We start from the raw sequence: 10,004 nt of genomic DNA on the forward strand, positions 1-10,004 counted from the left end.
ACTGCACCTTAAACCTTATTCTTATTTTTGTTTTAATTAGTCTTCCCCTGAACCTGGGGCTTGAGGATTTGGCAGGGCCAGCTGGCCAGCAAGCCCCACGGACCCCCCTGCCTCTGCTTCTCCAGCGCTGGGCTCACAAACATGCAGTGCCTTTTCCACATGGAATCTTAGAGATTGAACCAAGGCCTTTCTGCTTCCTTTTTTACTAGATTATTCATTTCCATAGCCCCTTCATGTGACTTTTTTTTTTTTTTACCTTCAACCTCATACCACTCCTATTAAATTTAAGTTCGATTTTTATTCTTCCAGGGCGAGTTGGAAAATCATATTAGTAGCTGTCTCAAAACCGCCCCTGAGGAAAGACATGTGGTTACAGCAGTTAAGATCATATCACTGCTCTAACAGGAGTTTGGTTCCCAGTTCCACACTGGGTGGCTCACACCACATATAACTCCAGCTCCAGAGTGGTCGGATACCGCTGGCCTCTGTGCACAGAGCCACACATATGCACAATTAAAAAAATAAACCTTATGAAAAAGATGCCTCTTTTGTTCCTCTTCCCTCATCACCCAATTCCTCTTGGGCTCCTCACCCTGTTTCTTCACTTCATGGTATTCATCAGTTTGCCATGATGTTGTTTCGCTGTCTTCCTCGGAAATGGGCGAGAGAATGGATCAGGCTCCACGGAGGCAGGAACTCAGCCTGTCTTACCTTCAGAACGTAGCACAGTGCCTGTCACATGGTAAATGCTCAACATGTGTTTGCTCAATAGCATGTAAAATGTGCCACCCATAACTAAGACAACGTTTCCAGTTTAGCCCCCATGCTTTTGTGTTCATTTTTTTTTCACTGACACACCAAGTACCACAGACTTTGTTAACTATTAGGGGTGTAACGTGAGACACATGTGACTGTTGCCCTCATGTAATTTTCATTTTATGCAAAGCACATATAACTGAAACTAACCCCAGCCTTTTCCACTTATTTTCCCTCTGTTATTGCATATTTAAACAACTAGTCCCACTAACATTCATTGCCTTGAGAACGGATGTGATGTAAGAAAACAAGTACGATCTTCAGCCAAAGCCATAGAGATGGAGATGATATGTATTCCAAAGCGCATCTAAGTATACTGTATTATGAAGACTGAGGCTTTCCTGCTTGTAGCTAGGAAATCACCTCACTGGCTGTGAGGAAAAAAAGGAGTCATTACTGGGCCTCAAGAGATGAGCACCTGGACCTCACCCTTTATGCAAACTTTCTAGGAACAACGAAACCCCATTGATGTCTCTTAGTTTAAAGAGCAGAAGAAAACTAGTTCTCACTGTCTTCTTGGAAATGATAGCATGGTGTGTCCTCCAGGCCCATGAAGATCTGGACAACTTGAGTAAGCTCCTTCCTCACTGATTTTCCAAAAACTCCAAAAAGATCACAGGAGCAGCAGACACTGGATCTAGGTGAGCTTCTTGGCACCCAATCCACATGGCCTCTCAGTGAAATCACTTTGGACCAAAGAAGCCCCTACTGTGCTCTGGGTGTTCATGCCCCTCCCCTGTTGTTTATTGTGTTAAGAGGTGGGGCCTCTAAGAAGTAATGGGCCCATGAGGGTTCCACCCACACAAATAGGATGAGTGATACTGTAAACAAACATTCAGAGAAACTGTATTGCCACCAGCAAGAAGGTGCCATCTTGAACTCGCCAGACACCTAGGTCTTGGGTTCCCCAGCCTTCAAAACAGTAAATAATACATTTTTATTTGTTGTGAATTATCCAGCCAGAGCAAACTAAGATATTCCTAAAGGATTTAGCACCAAAGAGAGGAAGGAATGGTTAACCAAGACCACAGTCAGTCAAGAACATCATTCCCTGGCTGTTTCCTTCATTCACCAGTGTATCCTTGGGATACAGCACAGCCTCTGTCACATAGTAGGTGTCCAATACATGTTGGGTGGCACTTTTGATCTGTATTCCTGTTCACAAGGTAGTCATATTTTTTTTTGGAGAGTGAATTATACTTAAAAAGCAAAATGTATACTATTTCCAGAATGTTTCTTAAATATATTCAATTTTCAAGTCAGACATGGGGGTACATACAGAGGCAGAGGCAGGCGGATCTCTGTGAGTTTAAAGCGAGCCTTATCTGTAAAGTGAGTCCAAGACAGCCAGGGCTACACAGAGAAACCCTGTCTCGAAAATATATATATTTCCTCTGATTCATGGAAGCATTCCTCTTTATTTCCATTTCTTTTTCATTTTATCCCTTTCTTCTTCACCACACCTGTTCCTCCATGAACCTGCCCATCACACCTCTCAGAATTATCTTTCTAAAACACAGATTTCATCCTCTTACTCCCTTGATCCTACTCTTTACATTCCTAGCATCCTCTACTTTCTGAACTCTTGATTTTTCTCTCCAATTTCAATTTTTACCTACAAAACTCATTTCTCTCCCTCATCCCTTCATGAATTCCTTGTCATTTATTGAGACTGTTTGCTATTCTTTGAAGTCCAAGCACACCCACGTGCTGTACAGAGCCCAGAGGAGAACATATGTTGTCCCGTTCTGTCACTCTCTGCCTTACTTCCTTGAGTGGCTGTCTTTCACTGAACCTGGTGTTTTAGCTAGGCTTACTGGCCAGCAAACCCAAGACATCCTTGGTGAACACAGAGGCACTCACACAGTCACACCTGACTTTTCTCAAGGGCACTGGGGCATTTGAACTCAGATCGCTATGCTTATGCAGCAAGCACTCTTACCTACTGAGTCATCTCCCTAGCCCCAAGACTCTGGTATTGTTTCACTCCTCCAAATATCTTGACACGTCTCCTCCTCCCATTCTCAGATTCATTGCTATGCCAATACCATGCCCTCAGTGCCCTGTACAGCTAATTTTCTCACCCTAGAATGTTGAAGCAATAACTTCCATCTCAAGACAAGGACTCAAGATGCCAGAGAAGAAACCCAAAAGAAGTGACTGAGGGTCAGTGACTGACTTTCTCTGAGGAGCTGGGTTGCTGGGCCTTAGAACCTTGGTTCTATTTCTGCTTTGTACTTCCTCTGTGTGCTCATTGATGAAAGTCCCAGCTCTGTGTCAAGACTCTCCCTATGGCTGTTCCACTCAGTATCAAGTGAATAACTCAGTAGGAGACAAGATGGAAATGAGACTCGGGTATCATTTATTATCTATCATTGTTATGGGCACTTCTGTCCGATAATCTGGAAGTATGTTAAACAGTAGGCACTATATTTTAAAATCTTACCATTGTCCTCCATGGCAGTCTGCTTGTTTAAAAAGTCTATGTCACATAATTTTCAGTTTACTTAACTATGGGTCTCACCTGTCACACCTTGGATCTTTAAGTCAAAGTCCATATATTGTTTTGTTTTGTTTTTATCTCATACTAGAAATGGCGCAATAAAACTCAATAAACGTTTATGGACTAAAGTGGAGGATAATTTATACTTTTCACGGCCTCTTTGAACTGTTTCCAGAAGGAAAAGCCAAATTGAGTGAAAGAGAAAATGAGCTGAGAGTTTAACTAAGCATGTCTGAGCTAACTAGTCCCACTAATGTTAGGAATATAATGGATTTCCCTGAAGAAGAAAGCTTGTGGCCGTAAAACTCACAGCATGGTTGCGGTGAGAGGGTTATAAAGCACATAGTCAGACAGTGTGGATGTGCCCAAGGTTTTGAAACACCACGGTAGAGTGACTTCGGTGCGGAAGGGAAGATGATAAGCCCTAAAACTGACACATGAGGATGGTGCATTTCAAGGCGAGTGCACGAAAACTTCTCTTCTTGTGGGTTAATTAATCATGTTCCTGAAGAACTGATTTGGCACTTGGGAGCTGTGTATCGCCATAGTCGCCTGAAAGTGCAGAAATCATCCCATCTATAACTAACCCCTCTGGGATTCCCTGACTGTTCTAGTTCACAGTGGAGAAATTCACCTTTCGTCAGCAAATTCAGGAAGGGAAAAAAAAAATACAAATTGAGTGGATAATGATTTCTCCTTGTAATGTGGACAGTCCAGGCCTGGACTTTCTGTGAAATAACATATGAAGGGGTATCGGAGGGCGTATCTACTGAACAACTTCATCATCCCAAGAGAGATTCATGCTTTTAATTTAGTGTCTGCTTTAGTTTCTCGTTTAATAATGACCATATAACAGTGGAAAGCTGGTTCCTAATTAAATTCATGAATTACTTATTTAAATGGTAAAAGTGTTTAATATGAGCAAAATCTAAGGAAAATATAAGGTGCATGCCACACATGGTATGTATTTATTATAGACATATGTGTGTATACATAGATATATGCCATTCCCTCTGCTTATGTGTGTGTCTCATTACATACCTTTCTTTGATAGCTCTCTCCCTTTCTTCAGATTTTAAGACTGCCCCTAAATCCAATTTTTATGCTCATAATAACACCTCCAGCTCAGATGTATGTAGAATTTACAAATTAAAATCCCTGATGGCCTGAAGAGAGGGGGCAAGAATTTTACTTCAAACATGAAAAAAAAAAAAAAATGAGGCTCATATAAATTAAATGTCTCCCAGGTCATACTTGAGTGAATAATTGTTCAGATTTTTCAGAGCAAAGGTTCCAGTTCCAGGTAGGCCCAGCCAGGAGGGACCCCACTGTTCATAAGGGGATGAGTCCCAGTTTCCTGCTAAAAAGAATAAAATGATGCTTTTTAAGCCAACTGCTCATTTTCCAGGGAGAAGAAAACACTAGAGTAAGTCTCCAGAACTCCCTGCAGGAGCTCCAGCTAGAACTTGGGGGAGGAGGTGGCATTGAAAGCATGAAGAAAGAGAAATGACTGCTTCTTCCACAACTATGTGGATGGTCTCTTCCCTGGGGCTGAACCCCCCTCCCCCCCAAAAAAAAGCGTCGGCCATGATTGTCATTGGGTTGTTATCCTGTGAGTTTCTTGTTTTAAACTACCAGGCAGAGAAGCCAACTGCTGAGAGCGGTGTATGTTTCTGTGACTTTTAACACATGTATGGATACATTTGACCTTCACCATACTCAAGAAAGACACGTGCTGGCATCTGAAGAGTCGCGCTTCCCCCCACTCCGCACCTATACCCTGGAATACCTAGACAATCTAAAGAGACTCCTCCCAGCCACCAATACTTTGTCCTATTCTGTGAGGCCATCACAGTCTGATTAGCTGGTCACCTACTGAAAGTCATTAAGTTGTTTCCAAGATGGGTTTTGTTTGTTTATTTGTTTGTTTTGTGATTGTGAAAAAAATATTTTTTGTAAATACGTCTATTGGCTTTTGTATAAACATAAATGTTTATATCTCTAGGAGAAATACCCAGAAGAATTACTGGGTATCATATATGGTTTCCGTTTCCTATTTCTGTCATTGCAAAGTTATCACAGACTCAGTGAGCTAGACTGTATAGATTTATTATCTCACAGTTCTGCAGGTCAGAAAACAGCACTGGGCTAAATCCAAAGCATCAGCAAAGCTGTGTTCCTCTCAGAAGACTTTCAGGTTATTGGCAAAGTTCAGTTCCCTGTAGATGCAGAACTTGGCCCATGGCCCCTCTCCTGTACCTTCACCGATAGTGATGGCCAATCAGATAGTCTCTGCATCATCATCTCTCTCTCTCTCTCACTAACGCTTTATCTTCTCTGACCTTGCTTCCACCACCGCACTGCCACACTCGTACCCAGCCAGGCCCTGATAATGCAGCATGATTTTACCTTCTCAAAGCCTGCACCTTAGACACATCTGCAGAGTTTCTGAGGCTTTTCAGCATAATCATATTCTTGACATCTAGAGATTGTAGATGAGTCTTGTGCCCACCTAGCTTTTCAAGAAGCTTCTGAGCTGTTTTCTAGAATGTCTGTAGGCATAAGGCTATTGTGTAATTCAAATGCTGATTTGTGTTCCCCGCCAACCCCCCATATCTGGTTACCTTGTTCTGAGAATCTCCTGTCTCAATGTTGTGTAGTCACTGCTCCCCAATTGTCCCCTGATATGTCAATAAAGCAGCTTACAGACAATCACTGATCAGAGAGAATAGGGCTGGACTTCCTGCCAGTTAGGGAAGGTGGAGCTAGAAGAAGAAGTAGGGCAGAGGTCCGGGTGAGAGATGGAAGATTTAGCTGAAGCAGAGAATGCTAGAAAGTGCAAGTATCTCAGGGATTTACTCTGGAAAGAAACCAGACTAGCTTAGAGGGTTAAGAACAGAGTTAAAACTGCTCAGGACTGTGCCATAAAGCATGATAATTAATACTAATATAACATATAATAATAATATAGAGTCTCCATTATTTGAGTGATAGCTGGGTTAAGAGAGAAACTGGGAAACAAACACAATTTTAACTTTAACTGATGTCTGTGACGTTTCCTATTTTCCTTGGTAGTAAATGCAAGTTCCCATTTCCCCGTGTCCTTGTTAGCACAGTATTGTCCATACCCCTTAGCTTAGCCATCGCATCGGGATACCCTGGTAAGCTTGCATTACCCTTATGCCGAAAGATGTTGAGCAACATTTTATCTGCTTATCTTCCACCTTCATAAAATATCTGCTCAAATCTTCTGACCATTTTTAAAAACTGGGTTGTTTGTTCTTTCAGTTTTGAGTTCTAGGATACTTCATTCTGGAAGCAGGTCATTTGTCAGTTAGGTCAGATGAATACTTTTTAATTCCATTTTTTCTCCATTTCACCTGCATGCCAGTTGCACACATATAATTTCCCTGGATTGGCCTAGCCCTAGATCATGAAGTCACTGGATTAGGGTTTCTCTGCCAGAGTGTTTTCAGATCTGAAGATGGCTTTGCCTCCTCCTAGTCATAGCTGATCCCAGACATATACAGGTAAAATTCAGTCCATTTCTATATTCTTCATTGAGAATATAACTTTCACTATTTTATAGATTAAATTATAAGATCACGGGATATTAAAGAGAAGCATGGGGGCAGATGAGATGAGTGGACAGATTACTGCCCTTGACACCAAATCTGAAAACCCAGATTTCATCCTGGAGACCCACATGGTGGAAAGAGAGAGCTAATTATCCTTTCTGATCTCCACACATGCACTGTGGAGCACAGACTCCAGTTCTAGGAATATAATGTTGTCTTCTGGCCTCTGCAGGCACCTGTACTCATGCATACATCACACTCGCACACACACATACATGCACACCACATGACATCTGTAATTTACATATCAATGTCTAATTCCAACAGAGTTAGATAGACAATTATATGAGTGTGGATGTCACCTCCACCAACGAGCCACTAGTCTAGTCAAGACAAGTCAAATGAAATGAAAATTCTGAAGTCACTGAGAAGTAATTTCAAAGCATGGAGAGAGATTTCTCCATCCTGCTGAATTATATAGGTGTATAGACACCACACCAGCATGGAAGAGTGTGATTCCTGAGATCTAAGGACAGCTGCTCATGGCAGAAATACTGAAATTTAGCATGGAGTGGAAATGTTATTGCAAGCTCTCTGGAAACTCTTGTCTGTATCTTATGTATAATAAAGCGGGCAATCTGGAAATCTCTTGAGATTGACTTTCAAATATCTAAAGTTGACAGAAGCCATCCCAGAGAACTTGGAAATCATAATTGTAATGAACCAAAACCCTAGCCGGAAATAGAATCCACCACAGATGGTCTGAACAAAGATACAACTCTTAGGTAGGTTGATGGTGGTTCAGAGAATGAACAAGTGATGGTGAAGAACCGTCCTCAACTATTAATATCAGGAGGCAGAAGCCATTTCTGGTTTGAGGACTGAAATATACGGATACATTCATCACTGGAAGCCACTGAAAACTGGGCTGCAGAGGAGAAGGCTTCCTGCCAGACTTGTAGTTGTGCAAAGATTCAACTCCAATCAGAAAGAAGATAACAACAAAGAAAGGGGTAGGCAGGCAGGGGGATACTCTGAGCTTACTCCTTTTCTTTTCCTTTCTGTCCTTTCTTCTTTGGATGTTTCAAAACAAAAAGAATCTCAGGAAATCCCAGGGGAGATGGTCCACAGGGTCCTGCCTCGTTCCAAAGGCACAAAGATGATCAAAGATGGAACTGACAGTGCAGATAGAGGGCAGGCAGTATAGGTAGTAATCCAGTGGTTTAACCTTTGTAAGCCAGAAGACACTGGCTGAGAACATAACTATGAATGAGCCAACCATGTACTCCATTGCTGATGTGTAACTATTGCACATCATTAGGGACACTGGTACTGCGCTTGGATCAGATGTGCATGGCTCTCATCTTAAGGTAGGCAAGTAGGTGGATCTCGCAGTGGAAGATGATGTGGTGGAGGCCTCTAACCAGAATCCATAAGGATCCCTAGAGGAGATGATAGCTAAGATAGAGAGGGAACACGTTTGTAGACATTAACCAGCCAAGTGGAAGGGTGGACAGCTCCAAATGCTTTGGAGTAATGGTGGAATGCTGAGGGACTGTGATACTGTGGGGGTTCAGATAATCAGAACATAGCTTTCAGGTGGGAGATGGGGTGCACACAGTGAGATAGGTTTAGAGAAGGTCCCAGAGGTCATACTTCAGGTGACCTTGAAACTGGAGACTCTAGGAAAAAAAAAAAAAAAAAACACGGGTAAAACAGGGAAGGATTTTCAGCTAGATGCCATTGCTAGCTTTATGTGTCACTTTTCCTGCACTGAGAAACACTCACAGAACTGGAAAAACATATTTCTGGATATGTCTGTGAAGGTGGTTCTAGACGGTTATTAGCATTCAAATTAGTAGACTGAATGAAGGGTCTTCACCTTGACAAATGTGGTGAGCATTGTTCCACATGCTGGGTGCCTAAGAGCAGTAAAATGGCAGAGAGGGGAGAATCTTTGTCTCTCTTGAGCTGGCACACTTCCCTTCTCTTCTTAGACATCAGGAGCCGGGTTCTTGAGACCTCAGTCTCAGGTGAAGCCTCACACCAGTGCCATCCCATGCCAAGGCTCTCAGGCTTCTCACCTCAGCCTCTCTCAGTCTCTCTCATCGCAGGTTTCCTAATTCTCAGGAATACAGGTTTGGACTGAATTACACTCTGGCTTTCCTGGCTCTCTGGTTTGTAGATGGCATAGTGTGAGGGTACCCAGCCTACAAAGTAATCTAAGCCATCCCCTGAGTCTGTCTGTCTGTCCATCTATCTATCATTTATCATCTAGCTTTCTAAAGTTTTAGTTTATTACCCGGTGAATATCTATTTTTATGTTATAGCTCTTGTGTGTATGTCTGTTTCTAGCTCTGTCGATGTAGATATCGAAGTAGTTTTATTTCTCTGAAGAACCCTTACTAAGACACTGGGTAATGGCATAATAAGGTGTGTGTGTGTGTGTGGTGTGTCCTTGTTCTTATTTGTGTTTGTTTATGTGTGTGCATGTGCATGTACGCATGCATGTAGAAGAAAAGGCTGGTATCAGGTATCACCCTCTGTCACTTCCCACCTCATTTGAGACACTGTCTCTCACTAAACCCTCCACTTACCCATTGGATAAGCTGGCTAACCAGTTAATCTGGGGACCCAACCTATATCCTCCCCCACAACTCTATTTCTGTGTATGTGCATGGCCATGCCACACTTTTAACACGGGTGCTGCAGATCTGAACTCATGTCCTCAGTCTTACACAGCAGGCAAGTTACCAACTAAGCTACCTCTGGAGCCCCTTGTTCTTTTTTGCCCCCAGGTATGGAGGACCACTGGGCAAGCAATGAAAGTGCAAGGGGATTTTACAGACTGTTATCTGGCTGCGGTGCTGTGGCTAAGTGTCTCATTCACCTTCCTTCACCTGTACGGAAACAGCCATATCTGTCCTGCTGGCCCCTGTAGATTGCTGAAGCTCTTCTTGGACACTAACAGACTATGGCAACTGTAAAACACAGTCAAAATTCCAAATAATGATGCAATGAAAAGCTAACGTGGCTGACACTTTTCCATGGAATTCTGTGTAATCCTTTGACCTGTTTCCCAAAGCACAGAGAGGAAATGGAGACTG

Source organism: Meriones unguiculatus, chromosome 7, assembly GCF_030254825.1.
Source record: "Meriones unguiculatus strain TT.TT164.6M chromosome 7, Bangor_MerUng_6.1, whole genome shotgun sequence".
NCBI classification, from domain to species: Eukaryota; Metazoa; Chordata; class Mammalia; order Rodentia; family Muridae; genus Meriones; species Meriones unguiculatus.